The 20,221-nt window shown below is 33.8% G+C and overlaps 1 pseudogene; it reads left to right on the top strand.

Annotated features, from left to right (window-relative positions):
- The first annotated feature begins 222 nt into the window (after positions 1 to 222).
- LOC130979532 (uncharacterized) lies at positions 223 to 13,921 on the top strand (annotated as a pseudogene).
- Positions 13,922 to 20,221: the final 6,300 nt, after the last annotated feature.

Here is a 20,221-nt window from a genome sequence, read left to right as displayed (position 1 = left end):
TATTACGGTATATTTCGTTCGGTGTGATTATTACTAGGGTTTTTTGCTGTTGATCATGGAGATTTCGGTGATTGGGAGTCCAAGATAAATTGGGAATGCCCGAATTGGGAAATAGGGAGCTGGGTTTTATTAATTTGAAGGATGGTTTTAGGGTTTCGAATGATAGGGTTTGTTTCGGGAAAAATATTAGGTGGAAGAAAACGGGGATTAGATTCACTCTGAGAGCTCTTCAGTCTGAACCTGTTCAAGCGGAGAAGCATTCTGGTGCTGGTAGAATATCCAATAACTTTAGTTTTATTACTTATTGTTTTCTCTCCAGTTGATAATACTATAAAGCTCAATGGAGCTGGTGCATTTGCATTTCATCCAACTCTCGAATGGATTTTTGTTGGTGATCGACGTGGTACACTTCTGGCATGGGATGTATCAACTGAGAGACCTAGTTTGATTGGAATGTGAGTGGCTGTAATTTACCTATGGTTGATGTTTTCTCATTCTGTAATTGAGCAACCTAGGGTAATAGTTATGCTCTCTTTTGCATTTGTTTTTCATTTTTTTTCCAGCCAGTTGTTGGCAATGTTTAACATGAGGCTTGTAGTTTCTGTTGCTCTTGTTCTTGACTTTGGATCTGTGCATTTTATTATTGCTATTTTAGAACACAAGTTAGCTCACAGCCGATAACATCAGTTGCTTGGCTAGCCTTGTTGCGTTTACTTGTAACAGTAACGAGGGATGGGAATTTGCAAGTTTGGAAAACACGGGTTATAGTTAATCCTAACAGACCTCCTGTGCAGGCAAATTTTTGTGAGACTGCCGGTAGCTATCTTAACTCTTACTGACTGTACTCTGTATTTCCTCTGTTTTTGAAAGCTTGTGTCGCCTATATTAATTGTATTCTAAGTTTTCTGTTGCTTCACTATTCTGTTTTTCATTTCAGTAAATTTGGTTTCTAACAGATACTACTTTCTGATGCAGCAATTGAATCACTGGATATTCCTCGCATCCTTTCGCAACAGGGTGGAGAAGCAGTGTATCCCTTACCACGGATTAAAACTTTAGAATTTCATCCAAAATCTAATTTAGCAGCACTAGTGTTTGCAGTTACGTGTGACCTTACACTTCTTATATTTTGCTTGCAAGTGAATATAGTAAATATAAATTTGGTGTTCATTTTATCAGAACGTACCAAGTGGAGACCCTTCTAAAAGTAAGGCCACATCCAGTAGAGAAGGGAGAAAGCAACTTTTTGCAGTTTTGCAAAGTGCACGGGGATCGTCAGGTAATTGTCTTTATTTAGCTGGAATCACAGTTAATGTCCTTAGTATTTCAGAATGTTTGCTATTTGAATTTTGAAGAAATAAAAACTTCTACAATTTGTGTTTGGTATGTTTTCCACTATACTTCCACTTGTCATTATGATGCTTCATAATATTCAGTGAGTTTTCATGTTTATTTTTTTGTGGCATGTGATTTATCCCCCCCCCCCCCCCCTCTTTTCTTCTTACCTTTCATAAATATATTTCATAATATTCTATTTAATTTCCTTTTAGTGCACAATTTTATGTAATGTCTCACAACAACATCAAATTATTAGCCCATTAGTTGAGGTTGGCTATATGGATCAAACAATGCTATTGTGTGCAGTCATGGATCATGTCTGTACTTAATCTGATTCCTCCTAACTAGATGCTCGTTTGGCCTTCTCTCAACATGTCCAAACCACCTAAGGCTGTGCAATGTCTTCAATTGCAAGGCTTAATTTAGTTATTTAAATTTCTATCATATATGTTTGTATCTATGTCTATATATACTCATTTGTGAACTTATTTTATGAAGTTACTGTTGCATGCTGTGTGTTCTCTTTTGCTTCTATTAGAACCATGCATGTCATGTTTATTGAATATTTGCCTTTTCTCCGTCTATTCCTTTCCACATATGTTAATAGTAGAATTGCTATGCAGCATCTGTGTTAAAGGAAAAATTGGCAGCCTTGGGATCCTCTGGAGTTTTAGCTGATCATCAGCTTCAAGCTCAACTACAAGAACATCATCTGAAAGGGTGAGTTGGCATTTGAAATTAGGTAGATGAAAATAAGCCACCTGAACTATATAGAAAAATGGGGCTTGAATTCATTCGGTTAATTATATGATTTCACTCGAATGCCCCCAATGTTTTTGCTTTGATTTATGGTCATGAAGATTGATTGGGTATATACTATATACTGAATAGTATCTGAAATTTTACTTGATATCTGTTCCTGCTTGTTAGATTTTGCTGTGACAATTTCGTAATATTAGTGTGTCACTATGCATATCATGCTGTTTCCCATGGGATTGATTTTCCATAAACTTCTGTTGGAGATTAAGCCTTAACTAACTAGTTCGAGTTTTGAAACCATTACAAATGCTTTTGCAACTCAATATTGATTATTTTCTCCTGCCATTATATAGTACATGAAGCATGTGACATGTAATTATCTTATGCTGTCATTGACAATCTCATTCCTTCTTCCAGCCACGGTCATCTTACGATATCAGACATTGCAAGGAAAGCTTTTCTTTACAGTGTATGTTACTTTCATATTTTTTTTGTCTTTCTTATAAGCCTCAAGTCAGAAGGATTCAAAAGCTTACCTGAATTCTGATCACGAAATTTGGTGGATGCTGTTGTATGTTCCCTTACTCCACGTTGTCCTTGTAGCATTTCATGGAAGGCCATGCAAAAAGTACTCCGATATCTCGCTTGCCCTTGATCACTGTTTTAGATACCAAGCATCACCTGAAGGACATTCCAGTTGTCCAGGTATGATCCCTTTGGCGATCTGATTCTGGTACTTGATTGCCTGTCCTTACTTCTGTTGGGTTCATTCTACTGATACAATTTATGCACTGCCAGCCATTTCATTTGGAGCTAAATTTCTTTAGCAAAGCAAACCGAGTTCTTCATTATCCTGTCACGGCTTTCTTTGTGGATGGACCAAATCTTGTGGCACATAATCTCTCATCTGGATCTGAGAGTATCTACAGGAAGCTCTATAATTCGGTAATGTGGAGAGTATAGTATATTTAACATCTATCTTGTCCCTGTAACTTGTATAGATTTGTGTAGATACTATGATTCCTGTGGGTGTTGTAAGTGAAAAGGAATCCTGTATTCAACCTTCTAATGCTTATCCCCTTGTATAGATTCCTGGGAACGTGGAGTATCATGCAAAATACTTGGTTTACAGTAAAAAGCAACGCCTGTTTCTTATAGTTTACGAATTTAGTGGTGCTACAAATGAAGTTGTGCTGTACTGGGAAAATACTGTCGCAGAGACAGCAAATAGTAAAAGCAGCACAGTGAAAGGTACTTCCACGTGTGGAATGTATTTCTTTTCTATTGCTGGTCATGCTTTATGTGACATAATAATTCGATTGTCTTGTAGGTCGAGATGCAGCATTTATTGGTCCCAATGAAAACCAATTTGCCATTCTCGATGATGACAAGACAGGGTTGGCATTGTATGTTCTACCCAGGAGGGGCCTTGCAGGATCCTAAGGAAATTGAAAAAGCTTTCCAGGAAGACCAACCTACAGAAACTAATGTTGGCTCAATTCGTGGTCCTACGCCATTTCTGTTTGAGACTGAAGTTGATCGGATCTTTTCTACTCCATTAGGTACTTGAGTACACTGTTTGTATGCATGGGATCTATTGACAATGATATTAATAAACATTTTACACAAATGAATTGACTAAAAATTTTCACAAAATCCATTATTTTAATAATTCTTTTTAAACTATTGATTTTATCTGCTACAAGATCACCTTTTTGGCCCCCATTTGGGGCTCAACAAAAGGTCCGATTAAGGGTGTTCTCTTAGCTGAAACCTAAATGGATATTGGTGTGTCACATGTTCTTGTTTGTTAGGTCTTGAACGTTTACTATCTGTCTCATCCTCTTCTGTTCATTCTTATCTTAATCAAATTTCTTTTTCTATAAAAGTAAACGTATTTAGTGTTAAAATAATTATATTTTGTCCTAATAATATTTAATCATATTTTGGCAGTTGAATTTATTAAATAATTATCTAGACAAAAATCATTAACCATAACTGCATCAAGTCTTAATATGGGGTCAATAGATCCCTTTATACCCATAAACACATTCATTATGCGCTTAGCAGTAGTTTATTGTTAGGTATAAAATATTGAAAATTGTCCTTTTGGTTGTAGATTCAACTTTGATGTTTGCTACTCATGGGAACCAGATTGGATTAGTAAAGCTCATACAAGGATACCGCCTTTCAACTTCAAATTCAACTTCTGATGGTCACTATATATCAACCAAGGTTGAGGGCAAAAAGTCAATCAAATTGAGAAGACATGAGATTGTACTGCAGGTACTGTTCAAAACCATGCTTATTTAATTATTAACTACAAACTTAGAGCTTGCTCCACAGTGAAAACCTTTTTGTAATTTGCATAAAAAAAAATAAAGTTCTTTTGTATCACTCACAATGAGAATGCATCTTTTTAATCCTTGCCTTCCTTCATAAAAGTCCTTAGTTCTAGTATTATTTGTTTTCGAGAATACACATATAAAAAAAAGTGTTATTAAAGGGCCCTGATTATGGTTCTGATTGGTAACAGATCATTTTTGTTCAAATTTGACAGGTGCACTGGCAAGAGACTCTTAGGGGACATGTTGCAGGAATTTTAACAAACACATAGAGTTCTTATAGTTTCAGCAGGTCTCGATATACTTGCAGGCACTTCTACAAATTTTGACAAGGGACTTCCTTCAATATCCTTATAATTTGTTTCTTACTTTCTTTTATAAAGTTTAAAATCAACTAACCATTTATTCACATTTAAATTAGCCCAGATAACATGAATGAGAAAGTGGAAAATAAACTGTACTCACTTGCACTCAAAGCCAGGAATTCTGTTGAAGATAATTTTCACTGTGTTCTTTATTTATACCTTTCCACTTTCTTCCTACTTGGCTGAGCAGACCTTAAATTGTACTTGTCATGTGGATTACCTTGCTTTTAAAGCCTTAAGGCTGCGTTTGTTTACAGAGACGGACACTGAGACATGGACACAGAGACACAAAATCATGTTTGGCAGAAGAGACATGGACAGAGACAGTGTGTCCAGAGACTAACAAGGGACACAACTTATTTTTCATTCTTTTTTCATTATTTTTTGTTAATTTTTCATAATTGTATTTTTTTATTACTATATTTTTCATCTCAAATTTTTTGAATGAAAAAGATGAGAATAAATTAGATTCTCATAATTTGTTCTAGTTTATCACCAAACAGAATACAAGAACACAAAATTTTGTGTCTCTGTCCATCAGTGTCTTGTTCTGTCCTATTCTTAATGTCTTGTCCTATCCTGTTCTCAGAAACAAACGCAGCCTAACTGTTGCCCACTTTAGATCACTCTTATGGGTTGGACCTGCCCTTCTTTTTTCTACTGCCACTGCTATCAGTATACTTGGTTGGGATGGGAAAGCTAGGACTATCCTCTCAATTAGTATGCCTTATGCAGGTAACTGTTACTGCATGCTGGGATGTCATTGTATCTTAGCCATCTGCTTTGGATGTTTTATTCTGTCAAAATATTGTAGGGTATTGTACTAATGATTTTTTTTTTCTTTTAATTTCTCACAGTCTTGGTTGGTGCATTGAATGATCGATTGTTGCTTGCTAGCCCCACAGAAATAAATCCCAGACAGAAGAAGGGGGTTGAGATTAAAAGCTGTCTTGTTGGTCTTCTTGAGCCTCTTCTCGTCGGATTTGCTACAATGCAGCAAACTTTTGAGCAGAAACTTGACTTGTCAGAAATACTATACCAAATAACGTCAAGGTTTCCTTCTCTACCACATATGTATTAGGACATCCTTAGGAAAAATCTAGCTTCTTTCTATATCTTATAAAGTTTTAGACATAAAGTTGTGTTTTTACATTTCTTTATCATGAAAGTTGGTAATGACTAATACTGTAAATTATTATATGTATGAAGGTTTGACAGCCTGCGCATAACACCAAGGTCTCTCGACATCCTTTCCAGAGGTTCTCCAGTTTGTGGAGATTTGGCAGTGTCATTATCCCAATCAGGTCCACAGTTCCACCAGGTAATGATGAAATTCTTTTGTCCTGCCACTTTAGTTATGGCCTATCTAATCTTGTTGAGGTGTGACCTTAGGTGATGCGAGGTGTCTATGCTGTGAAAGCTCTGAAGTTTTCCACTGCTTTATCTGTTTTGAAAGATGAATTTCTGCGTTCGAGAGATTATCCACGATGTCCTCCTACATCGCATTTATTTCATCAGTTCAGGCAGTTGGGTTATGCCTGTATCAGGTAGGTTGACTAGCAAATTTTATTGTATATATGATAGTCTCTTTATACCTCTTCAAACTAATACCTACACTGAAAGTATGCTCCATTAGCTATTACTTTTCTTTCAATATTGCTTGTGTTTGGTTCTACTTCATTGTCCCAGTCAATAGTTAATTGCTGATGCATAAAAATTATATATTGCATCTCCTCAATAATTATATTTTCATAATTGTTTTTTATTCTTGTGTGAATTAATATAGCAAGAGTGTGAATGAACTAGAGCTGCCTAACATATAGGTTGATTAACTCCTTATCATGTTACTAGGAGCCAAAGCCAATGATAGATAGATTTTACCAAATTTTATCACTATTTAATTATGCTAGACCTCATACAACCAATTTGATAATTTAAAATAAAGGATTCATATGTCAAGGACTACTTATTCAAGCTGGAACCCACAAACAATAAGACATTACCTAATATTCTAGCAGTGCTCATACTATCGATGGTACTTTAATTACACGGTAGTGAGATAGAAATTTTTGCCCACACTTTTGTAATTTGAGATCTAATACAGGTTTGGTCAGTTTGATAGAGCAAAAGAAACCTTTGAAGTCATAATCTTGCTTTGCTTTTGAGAATACTCTAAAAATAAGAAAATTTACTTATATTGGAAAATCTTGTAATAACATCTGTTAGAAACAAGAGACTAGACTGGAGAAATGATTTGTATATTATTGAGTGTATTTAAGTTGTCTATTCAAGTTGTCTGGAATGATACAATATAAAAGGGTATTTATTAAAAACGTTATCTCCTATAATAAATATTCAGATATACTGAATAATGCTAATTGATCCTAATTATATTCTAACATCCCCCTCAAACTCAAGTGACAACTTGAGTTTGAAACTTATTTAAAATAACGAAATAAAGAGAAAAAAAATGCATAAACTCTCTAAAACGAGTGCAGACGGAACTGTCGGAAAGAAGCGCAGGCGGAACTGCCGCTTGTCTGAAGGAAGTGCAGACGTAGACGGAACTGCCGCTTGTCTGAAGGAAGCGCAGGCGGAACTGCCGCTTGTCTGAAGGAAGTGCAGACGCAGACGGAACTGTCGCTTGTCTGAAGGAAGCGCAGACGGAACTGCCGCTTGTCTGAAGGAAGCGCAGACGGAACTGCCGCTTGTCCAAAGGTTGCCGGAAAGAAACGCAGATGGAACTGCCACAAAAAAAAACACAGACGAAATGCTGACGGAACTGCTACGAGAGAACGCAAATGGAACTGCCACGAGAGAACGTAGACGGAACTGCCATGAGATAACGCGGACGGAACTGCCGAAAGAGAGTAAAAACTATATGATTTCTTCTGCCGAAAGAGATGCCGAAAGAGAGTAAAAACTATATGATTTCTTCATGAGAATAGGAAAACAGTGGATGACATTGGTGTTTGATCATTCGACTCGAAAAGACACAAGACGGAGAGAATAGGCTAGTCGGTGAGGTGAAAAAGCATCAAAGAAGTGACAAAAGGTAAAGAAAAATGGCATAGAAAAAAAAAGTGCAAAAACTACGGTGATTTCACCGCAAGGAAAATAACCTATCCTCTTCAAGGAGGATACCATGGCTCTGATACCATGTTAGAAACAAGAGATTAGACTGGAGAAAGGATTTGTATATTATTGAGTCTATTCAAGTTGTCTGGAATGATACAATATAAAAGGGTATTTATTAAAAACGTAATCTCCTATAATAAATATTCAGATATACTGAATAATGCTAATTGATCTTAATTATATTCTGACATCCCCCTCAAACTCAAGTGACAACTTGAGTTTGAAACTTATTTAAAATAACGAAATAAAGAGAAAAAAAAATGCATAAACTCTCTAAAACGAGTGCAGACGGAACTGTCGGAAAGAAGCGCAGGCGAAACTGCCGCTTGTCTGAAGGAAGTGCAGACGCAGACGGAACTGCCGCTTGTCTGAAGGAAGCGCAGACGGAACTGCCGCTTGTCCAAAGGAAGTGCAGACGCAGACGGAACTGCCGCTTGTCTGAAGGAAGCGCAGGCGGAACTGCCGCTTGTCTGAGACGGAATTGCCGGAAAGAAACGCAGATGGAACTGCCACAAAAAAAAACACAGACGAAATGCTGACGGAACTGCTACGAGAGAACGCAAATGGAACTGCCACGAGAGAACGCAGACGGAACTGCCATAAGATAACGCGGACGGAACTGCCGAAAGAGAGTAAAAACTATATGACTTCTTCTGCCGAAAGAGATGCCGAAAGAGAGTAAAAACTATATGATTTCTTCATGAGAATAGGAAAACAGTGGATGACATTGGTGTTTGATCATTCGACTCGAAAAGACACAAGACGGAGAGAATAGGCTAGTCGGTGAGGTGAAAAAGCATCAAAGGAGTGACAAAAGGTAAAGAAAAATGGCATAGAAAAAAAAAGTGCAAAAACTACGGTGATTTCACCGCAAGGAAAATAACCTATCCTCTTCAAGGAGGATACCATGGCTCTGATACCATGTTAGAAACAAGAGATTAGACTGGAGAAAGGATTTGTATATTATTGAGTCTATTCAAGTTGTCTGGAATGATACAATATAAAAGGGTATTTATTAAAAACGTAATCTCCTATAATAAATATTCAGATATACTGAATAATGCTAATTGATCTTAATTATATTCTGACATCCCCCTCAAACTCAAGTGACAACTTGAGTTTGAAACTTATTTAAAATAACGAAATAAAGAGAAAAAAAAATGCATAAACTCTCTAAAACGAGTGCAGACGGAACTGTCGGAAAGAAGCGCAGGCGAAACTGCCGCTTGTCTGAAGGAAGTGCAGACGTAGACGGAACTGCCGCTTGTCTGAAGGAAGTGCAGACGCAGACGGAACTGTCGCTTGTCTGAAGGAAGCGCAGACGGAACTGCCGCTTGTCTGAAGGAAGCGCAGACGGAACTGCCGCTTGTCCAAAGGAAGTGCAGACGGAATTGCCGGAAAGAAACGCAGATGGAACTGCCACAAAAAAAAACACAGACGAAATGCTGACGGAACTGCTACGAGAGAAAGAAACGCAGATGGAACTGCCACAAAAAAAAACACAGACGAAATGCTGACGGAACTGCTACGAGAGAACGCAAATGGAACTGCCACGAGAGAACGCAGACGGAACTGCCATAAGATAACGCGGACGGAACTGCCGAAAGAGAGTAAAAACTATATGATTTCTTCTGCCGAAAGAGATGCCGAAAGAGAGTAAAAACTATATGATTTCTTCATGAGAATAGGAAAACAGTGGATGACATTGGTGTTTGATCATTCGACTCGAAAAGACACAAGACGGAGAGAATAGGCTAGTCGGTGAGGTGAAAAAGCATCAAAGGAGTGACAAAAGGTAAAGAAAAATGGCATAGAAAAAAAAAAGTGCAAAAACTACGGTGATTTCACCGCAAGGAAAATAACCTATCCTCTTCAAGGAGGATACCATGGCTCTGATACCATGTTAGAAACAAGAGATTAGACTGGAGAAAGGATTTGTATATTATTGAGTCTATTCAAGTTGTCTGGAATGATACAATATAAAAGGGTATTTATTAAAAATGTAATCTCCTATAATAAATATTCAGATATACTAAATAATGCTAATTGATCCTAATTATATTCTAACAACATGAATGATGCTAATGTGCCTGTTGCCATCAAACATTCTGCCTTCTATTTTATTAAAAAGTCCAAATTGTTATGAAGTTAAGCAGATTAGAAAAAGAAACCCAACTTTCAGGAGCCAGCAACAAAATCATAAAATTTGAACACAGAATTAATAATTTCTTCATTTCCAACCATTATATAACAAAGGTAAGTTTCATTTACAGAGTAAATGACAGGATGCACAATTTGAGTAATTTACTCTATCAGCTTAAAAAATGGAGCTAAATCCTAACCTCGTATTGGTTACCTGTACCACCTAGCAAAAAAATCCCATCGAAGTTGCTAAATCACAGGAACACTCCCGTTTGGTTGTATTGTTTCGAGAGGATTTCCTACAAAACCAAGCCCACGTCACTTCTATGGACGTCTAAGTTTCCCATAATATTAATACAACTACTACAACTACTAAAAAAAACCACACACACACTAACACACTCTCTCACTATTCAAACACTCTAACTATAACAACTAAATGTTATGTGGCTTATCCAAATGCAACAAAGGTGCTGCAACATATCTGTTTGCTCCTCGTCAAAGTTTATGCTTCAAAACTAGTTACGTAATAATTAATTAGTACCAAAATGCTGCGAACCCACTTATAGCTAGAGATACTCTTTTGATAATTGCCGAATTTACTTAATTTAGCACATGTCATGATCAGCATAAGCAGCTTGGTATAACAGTAAGACCAAATAAAACAACTTAATAACATATTACCTGTGTTGCTGGCAAAAGAATAAGGTTTTGAAAGAAAGTTGCTTCTTGTCAAATCCATATGGGTAGCTGCAGACCTTGAAACATTATCAACAAGAAACTGATTCGACAAGCTACCACTTGGCGGACTTTCTTTAAGCATGGATATTTCTGAGCTTTTTGCAAGAATATGACAAGAATTTTGTGCATGACACAAGGCAAGTAAATTGCTCTTCTTCTAGCGTTGTGTTTGTATTTAAGTCAGATTTCTCCTAGTTTAATTTTAAAATTATAAAAAATATATATTATTACTAAAATTTTAAAATATGAAAATATAAGTTAAAATAAAAATTAAAAAATTAAATTAAAGTATATTAAAAATCAGTATGTTGCATTAATTTAACACAATATATAAATAACTATTTTGATAATAAAATTATTATGATAAACTTTAATATAAGAATACTATTTAATATCTTATCAAGTGTTGTGTGTTACTAGATCAACGAATTAAATTAGGAGCGTTTGAGAAATTTTTGTAATTATCTTATAAAATAATATTTTTGTATATAAAATGATTTCATTTATATTTTAATATAAGAATACATTGTTTATTTTAATTTTTTTTTAACTATTTAATATTATATGATGAGGATGAAATATTAAAAAAAATTATTTTTTTGTCCTATAAATTTATTTGTTGAAATGAATTGTGTAAAGATACACGAAGTCTAAAAGAGTTGGACACCAAACACTAGTAACTTTATATATTGTTTCATTAAGGAGTACTATGCTGTATGTAAATTTTTTTTTAAAGTTAAACAATAGATATCGGAAATATATAAATAGTGTATATTAATTTAACTAATTTTGTTATAGAATACCAATTAATTATATTATTATGACATCTGTTACTTGTACCAACTCCATGATCATGCGCTTCCATTCTTAGATTTTTTGAAGAGTAGAATATAGATATTAAGCAAAAATTGAATTTATAGCAAAAAAATAAATTATCATGTTAAGTTTTGTATTACCTGAAATAAAATAAATCAATTTTAAATTTTATCGTGGGTAGAGTCATTTCTTTATAAAAAAAAAGAATTGAATATGTAGTGACAATTTTTCTTATTAAAAGTGAATTAGTTTTTAAATTCTGTCGTGGGATAAAATTATTTTTTAATAAAAAAAACAGGATAAAATAGAAAGAAGAAATTGGATACCAAACTTTCGTATCGGTATAGATGTTTTTCTATTATAATGTTAACTGTCTGTGTAGATGTTTTTTAATATGCATGTGCCCACTTTCCCGCAGAAAAGTTCACTGGAAGATCACTCTTCGCATGCTCATTCCAAGTACGAATTCGTATGTGAAAAATGTGGCAACAGATTGGAGTTACCATTTTCTTTTCTTTCGTTCTGGTGGTTTTAGATCAAGATGCGGTAATCGGTTTGAAACCGATCCCGCGAGAAGAGGCATCCAGGTAATCAATTTTTCTTTCATGGTTTGATTATTCCCAATTATCGTAACTAATAATTGTATTTTCAATTAGGAAACTTATAAATTATACCTAGGTAATTAGGGTTAGAGTGCACGAGAGTACATGGGAGTACACTCAAATTGGATATTCCCAAAATGAAGAAATGAGTTGGTACAGCAAAGTCGAAGGCCTTTGGAGGGGATGGTATTGCGACGGTAATAGGCAAACAGGGTGATTCTCAACCACCATGTGTAAGCTTAACGACAGAGACGAAGACCTATTTGCCTGCTCCTGATCATACCATATTGGGAGACCGGAGACCCGAATCCAAACTAACGTAGAACTGAAAGATTGTTCACCGGGTCGGAAATCAACATCACATGGTTTCACCGCTACGTAGTGACCCTCAATCAACCAATACCGACCAAACATGACATTCTCACAATCCTCAGCAACATCGAATTTTACCAGGAAGTACCCAAATTCCACGTCTAACAAAGTGAAACTTTTTTTATGTCATACTACCCTCAGCTTTTGAGAAAGAGCTATGTATCTATACTTCCTGTACAGGACCTTGATCACCAAAGCTTCTCTATAAAATTCGACCAAATAGGTCTTCGTCTCTGTCGTTAAGCTTACACATGGTGGTTGAGAATCACCCTGTTTGCCTATTACCGTCGCAATACCATTCCCTCCAAAGGCCTTCGACTTTGCTGTACCAATGACCTTATCTCGAAAAGAGACTTTAGAAATCTTCTGAAAATCATCCCAAAAAAGATCTTCCTTGTCACGAGATGCACACTCACCCACACTCTTCCGATGGCATGCCGTCATCCTCCCGTGTTTCCCCCTCATTTCTTCATTTTGGGAATATTCAATTTGAGTGTACTCCCATGTACTCTCGTGCACTCTAACCCTAATTACCTAGGTATAATTTATAAGTTTCCTAATTGAAAATGCAATTATTAGTTACGATAATTGGGAATAATCAAACCATGAAAGAAAAATTGATTACCTGGATGCCTCTTCTCGCGGGATCGGTTTCAAACCGATTACCGCATCTTGATCTAAAACTACCAGAACGAAAGAAAAGAAAATGGTAACTCCAATCTGTTGCCACATTTTTCACATACGAATTCGTACTTGGAATGAGCATGCGAAGAGTGATCTTCCAGTGAACTTTTCTGCGGGAAAGTGAGCACATGCATATTAAAAAATATCTACACAGACAGTTAACATTATAATAGAAAAACATCTATATCGATACGAAAGTTTGGTATCCAATTTCTTTCTATTTTATCCTTTTTTTTTATTAAAAAATAATTTTACCCCACGACAGAATTTAAAAACTAATTCACTTTTAATAAAAAAAATTGCCACTACATATTCAATTCTTTTTTTATAAAGAAATGACTCTACCCACGATAAAATTTAAAATTGATTCATTTTATTTCAGGTAATACAAAACTTAAAATGATAATTTATTTTTTTTGCTATAAATTCAATTTTTGCTTAATATCTATATTCTACTCTTCAAAAAATCTAGGAATGGAAGCACATGATCATGGAGCTGGTACAAGTAACAGCCGTCATAATAATATAATTGATTGGTATTCTATAACAAAATTAGTTAAATTAATATACACTATTTATTTATTTCTGATATCTATTGTTTAACTTTAAAAAAAAATTACATACAACATAATACTCCTTAATGAAACAATATATAAAGTTACTAGAGTTTGGTGTCCAACTCTTTTAGACTTAGTGTATCTTTACACAATTCATTTCAACAAATAAATTTATAGGACAAAAAAATAATTTTTTTTAATATTTCATCCTCATCATATAATATTAAATAGTTAAAAAAAATTAAAATAAACAATGTATTCATAAAACTAATAATAACAAATAGAATAAAAAGGAAAAATATAAATATATCTCTTATTTCTTGTTATGTGTATTTTTGAATATGGATGAATAGGTATATCTTACAAAGTAATAACTATGAAATAAAAATAAATTTAGTACTCTATATTATAAAAGAAGTACTGAGTACTCTTTAACTAAAACTTTTATTATAAATTTATTACGAAAAAATGTATTTATATTTCAAAATAATATAGATGTTTGGGATAAAAAAAAGAAAATCGAAGAATATGTCTTTGCATTCTTATATTAAAATATAAATGAAATCATTTTATATACAAAAATATTATTTTATAAGATAATTACAAAAATTTCTCAAACGCTCCTAATTTAATTCGTTGATCTAGTAACACACAACACTTGATAAGATATTAAATAGTATTCTTATATTAAAGTTTATCATAATAATTTTATTATCAAAATAGTTATTTATATATTGTGTTAAATTAATGCAACATAGTGATTTTTAATATACTTTAATTTAATTTTTTAATTTTTATTTTAACTTATATTTTCATATTTTAAAATTTTGGTAATAATATATATTTTTTAGAATTTTAAAATTAAACTAGGAGAAATTTGACTTAAATACAAACACAACGCTAGAAGAAGAGCAATTTACCTGCCTTGTGTCATGCACAAAATTCTTGTCATATTCTTGCAAAAAGCTCAGAAATATCCATGCTTAAAGAAGGTCCGCCAAGTGGTAGCTTTTCGAATCAGTTTCTTGTTGATAATGTTTCAAGGTCTGCAGCTACCCATATGGATTTGACAAGAAGCAACTTTCTTTCAAAACCTTATTCTTTTGCCAGCAACACAGGTAATATGTTATTAAGTTGTTTTATTTGGTCTTACTGTTATACCAAGCTGCTTATGCTGATCATGACATGTGCTAAATTAAGTAAATTCGGCAATTATCAAAAGAGTATCTCTAGCTATAAGTGGGTTCGCAGCATTTTGGTACTAATTAATTATTACGTAACTAGTTTTGAAGCATAAACTTTGACGAGGAGCAAACAGATATGTTACAGCACCTTTGTTGCATTTGGATAAGCCACATAACATTTAGTTGTTATAGTTAGAGTGTTTGAGTAGTGAGAGAGTGTGTTAGTGTGTGTGTGGTTTTTTTAGTAGTTGTAGTAGTTGTATTAATATTATGGGAAACTTAGATGTCCATAGAAGTGACGTGGGCTTGGTTTTGTAGGAAATCCTCTCGAAACAATACAACAACCAAACGGGAGTGTTCCTGTGATTTAGCAACTTCGATGGGATTTTTTTGCTAGGTGGTACAGGTAACCAATACGAGGTTAGGATTTAGCTCCATTTTTTAAGCTGATAGAGTAAATTACTCAAATTGTGCATCCCGTCATTTACTCTGTAAATGAAACTTACCTTTGTTATATAATGGTTGGAAATGAAGAAATTATTAATTCTGTGTTCAAATTTTATGATTTTGTTGCTGACTCCTGAAAGTTGGGTTTCTTTTTCTAATCTGCTTAACTTCATAACAATTGGACTTTTTAATAATATAGAAGGCAGAATGTTTGATGGCAACAGGCACACTGGCATCATTCATGTTGTTAGAATATAATTAGGATCAATTAGCATTATTTAGTATATCTGAATATTTATTATAGGAGATTACGTTTTTAATAAATACCCTTTTATATTGTATCATTCCAGACAACTTGAATAGACTCAATAATATACAAATCCTTTCTCCAGTCTAGTCTCTTGTTTCTAACATGGTATCAAAGCCATGGTATCCTCCTTGAAAAGGATAGGTTATTTTTCATGCGGTGAAATCACCGTAGTTTTTGCACTTTTTTTTTCTATGCCATTTTTCTTTACCTTTTGTCACTCCTTTGATGCTTTTTCACCTCACTGACTAGCCTATTCTCTCCGTCTTGTGTCTTTTCGAGTCGAATGATCAAACACCAATGTCATCCACTGTTTTCCTATTCTCATGAAGAAATCATATAGTTTTTGCTCTCTTTTTCCGTCCGTGTTATCTCATGGCAGTTCCGTCGCGTTCTCTCGTGGCAGTTCCATTTGCGTTCTCTCGTAGCAGTTCCGTTTGCATTTCGTCTGTGTTTTTTTTTGTGGCAGTTCCATTTGCGTTTCTTTCCGGCAATTCCGTCTGCACTTCCTTTAGACAAGCGGTAGTTCCGTCTGTGCTTCCTTCAGACAAGCGGCAGTTCCTTCTGCGCTTCCTTCATACTAACGACAGTTCCGTCTGCGCTTCCTTCAGACAAGCGGCAGTTTCGCCTGTGCTTCCTTCCGACAGTTCCGTCTGCACCCGTTTTAGAGAGTTTATGCATTTTTTTTCTCTTTATTTCGTTATTTTAAATAAGTTTCAAACTCAAGTTGTCACTTGAGTTTGAGGGGGATGTTAGAATATAATTAGGATCAATTAGCATTATTCAGTATATCTGAATATTTATTATAGGAGATTACGTTTTTAATAAATACCCTTTTATATTGTATCATTCCAGACAACTTGAATAGACAACTTGAATACACTCAATAATATACAAATCATTTATCCAGTCTAGTCTCTTGTTTCTAACACATGTTATTACAAGATTTTCCAATATAAGTAAATTTTCTTATTTTTAGAGTATTCTCACAAGCAAAGCAAGATTATGTCTTTAGATTCTATGTGATTTATCCAGGATCAAGTGTTGCTAAATTTGCAAGTACAGCAAATTTTGCACCATTCTGAGTATTCAGAAAAGTATATATCCTAAATGAGCTGTTAGGAGGATTCTTTGTCTTTCTCCAGCAATTGCAACTACACCAGATATGGTATGTTAGAAGCCCCCAAAAGGGCACCCCAGATATCAAAGCATCAACCTTGACGAATTAAACTACCTCCCTGATTATTCCAATTTTACCTACATTATTGTTCATGTCATTTAATGGTGTTTGAATTAAGCTACTACTTATTCTTGACATTTAGGCCAAGTTCATCTACGCGCTCTCTGAAGATCACTCTTATTGCGCTCTATGTGCTCTTTGAAGATCAATCCTATCGCGCTCTACGCACCCTCTGAAGATCAATCCTATCGCGCTCTATGCGCCATCTGAAGATCAGTCTTATTGCGCTCTAGGCGCCCTCTGAAGAGATCATTGCTTGCTCTTTCTCCCTCAAGCACAACATCTCCTTCCTCTCTTATCACGCCCCTCTCTTTTATTGTGTTATACGCACCCTTTCTTATCGCGCTATATGTAAAATCAATCTTATCGCGCTCTTTTATTGCGCTATATGCGCCCTCTCTCTTATCGCGTTATATGCGCCCTCTGAAGATCAATCTTATCACGCTCTACGCGCTTGCTTTTTCTCCCTCAAGTACAGCATCTTCTTCTATGTTTCTGCATCACCACTTCATTCTATGGGGGGAAATGAATGTGGTAGTGAGTGAATGTGTGAAGATAGGGTTCATGCCGAAGAGAAGAGAAATGAGAAGAGAAGAGAAGAGAGGTGGCGGAGATATGGGAGGGTGTGTTTGGTTGTGGGGGTTTATATATTGACGGAAAGAAACAGAAGAAGGGGATGCAAGTGGAAGTGTGTCTTAATTCTCAAATCTCAACAAAGAAACACAACACCATTCTTTCTGTTACTATCACATACCATAACAGGGCACTAATGATAATTATAATTGCTATTGGCATTTTGTCACAGCAACTACTTTATCCCACCAAGCTCCCAAAAGCTTGAAAGAAGAGAAATAATTGATTCTCATTGAATTGGAGCACCAATTCTCCACTTCATTCGAATCTTCCTTGGGTAACCAAAATGTGAATATTCATAGCATTTGCAGATATGCTTCTTGTTCCCCTCAAGCATGAAATTGCGCAAAATATCAACTTGCTATGTATTATGCTTGCTTAAAGATAAGAAATCTAAGTTTTAAAGAACTGTTATTAGTAATAATGAGTTTGAACGCGTGGAGGTGTGGGCTCCATTTGGGAAAAAAAAGTAAATATGTTTTTAAGAGTTTGATTAACAAATGCCCATAGTACATTTGTTAAAGAAGTACTTGTTTAAGCAATAAAATAAATAAAATAATTACTGAGAATTCAAGTTTTTAATATTTCTAATACACTTAATGCTTTAAAAATTTCAAAAAGTTACTATGTTTTTTCTTTCGATGACTTAACAAATGTCCTAAAGGCACTTATATTAATTAATTCCTTATTTAAACTATGTTAAAGTCAATATCATTTTATCTTGAAAACTTATATTTTTTAAATACATATGCAAAAAGAACATTTTAAATTTTAACATTCTACCTTTAATCCAAAACAACTACTGTATTCATTTAGATAAACTAATACATAGTACCCAATTACATTGATTTAAGCATGACAGTGTTTTAAGAATGCGATGAAAGACATTGTTTTTGCGTGGAGATTTAAGAATGGTGGGGAACTCTACCTAATGCTAAGTTGTGGTATCAAGTCTACGAGTTAAGACCAATTGCTTATCGACCACATTTGATTTGGACAATGACATACACAATAATGTTTAATTTCTTCATCATTATTTTGATCAAATCCACAATAATAATGCTTTCATTGACACTAAGCTTGTGATGTCATTCATTGATCTTTATTGCACTCTCTCAATTTTATTTTACTTTTCAAACTCATCCATGTTTAATTGTTTATGGTTTCATGAAAATTTAATCAGTTTGATTTAAGTAACTTTATTTGATAATAGATTTTATTTTTTTAATTTTGAAAGAACAAATTTAAAACTTTATATAAACTCTAAGTAGACAAATTTTTTTTCTCTGCATAAAGTCCAACTAGCAAAATTATTTCAAAATTGCTTTTTTAACTAAATTATTCAAATATAGATGGTCAATTTTGATATAATTATTGTTTAGAATTTTTTTTTTCAAATTTAAGAGTTACCTAAAATAAAATTATAGATATTAGGTTAGAGACATGATATTACCACTATTCTCTTATTCCGAATTTTTAATGTCCCGAATTTGTCATCCTCAATAATAGGAGGTGTACCTACAAAGACGTCGACACTCAAGTTAGTATGGATTACAAGAGGAAGTAAGATAGAGATCATACCTAAGTGCACGTATTTAGGATAGTGTATATATTATGAGATTACAATGTTACGAACTTTTTTTATGTGGGTTGTTTTTTTTCATGAAATAATCTCATCATAAGATGGTTAATATTTTATTACCGTCTTTCCTTATAAGATACTCTTAGGCCTATATATAACTAATGTTGTAATATTCTCCTTTAAAAGTAGAATGATGGTTACAATGTAACAATTAACCTCATAAAATTGAGTTATTAGACATTATTAGAATGAGTTATGAGGAGTTAGTATCCTCTTTGTAACATATTTTTTGGAATCCAAGAGATTACCATAACGAAAGCAATATAAAAAGTAATTTGTGCTATTAATATCCATAAACACTAAATTATATTTAAATTATGCACTTTTAATTTAAATATTGTAACAATAATTTAAAATTAGGATAAATCACCCATTTTAATTGGTTTGGTTTCAATATTACTTCTTTGTCCTATTATAACTTTTATTTCAAAAATGTCTTTATATAAATCGATATGACTTAGTATAGATGCACAATAAATTATTTTAAACAAGAACGATTTATTAGGGCTGCACATACATATATAATTTGATTTAATGTGAGATGTAACCTTTTGGTAAATCAAACCAATTTAAATGGGTGACTGACCCTCAAATTATATTTAAAAATTAAAATAAATTTTTGTTGGTATTTATAAACACTAAAAATCCACAAACACTAGAATTTTAAACCCATATAAAAATAAATAAATAAAAAAATAAAAATCCTTTTATAAAAATAATTTGGTTTTAAAAACAAAAACAAAAACAATTAAATTTAATTAACATGAATAATTAAAAAAATCCTTTTATATAAACAAAAATGTAGAGTAATTATCCAAATCAATTATTGAGATTTTTAAAATCAGATACTTTAATTTTTTAGATTTTAAAATAGATAAAACAGTCTCTAACATTTATTTTCGTTAGACA

This window comes from Arachis stenosperma, chromosome 5, assembly GCF_014773155.1.
Source record: "Arachis stenosperma cultivar V10309 chromosome 5, arast.V10309.gnm1.PFL2, whole genome shotgun sequence".
Classification (NCBI taxonomy): Eukaryota; Viridiplantae; Streptophyta; class Magnoliopsida; order Fabales; family Fabaceae; genus Arachis; species Arachis stenosperma.
This window is presented reverse-complemented; position numbering and strand designations above follow the sequence as displayed.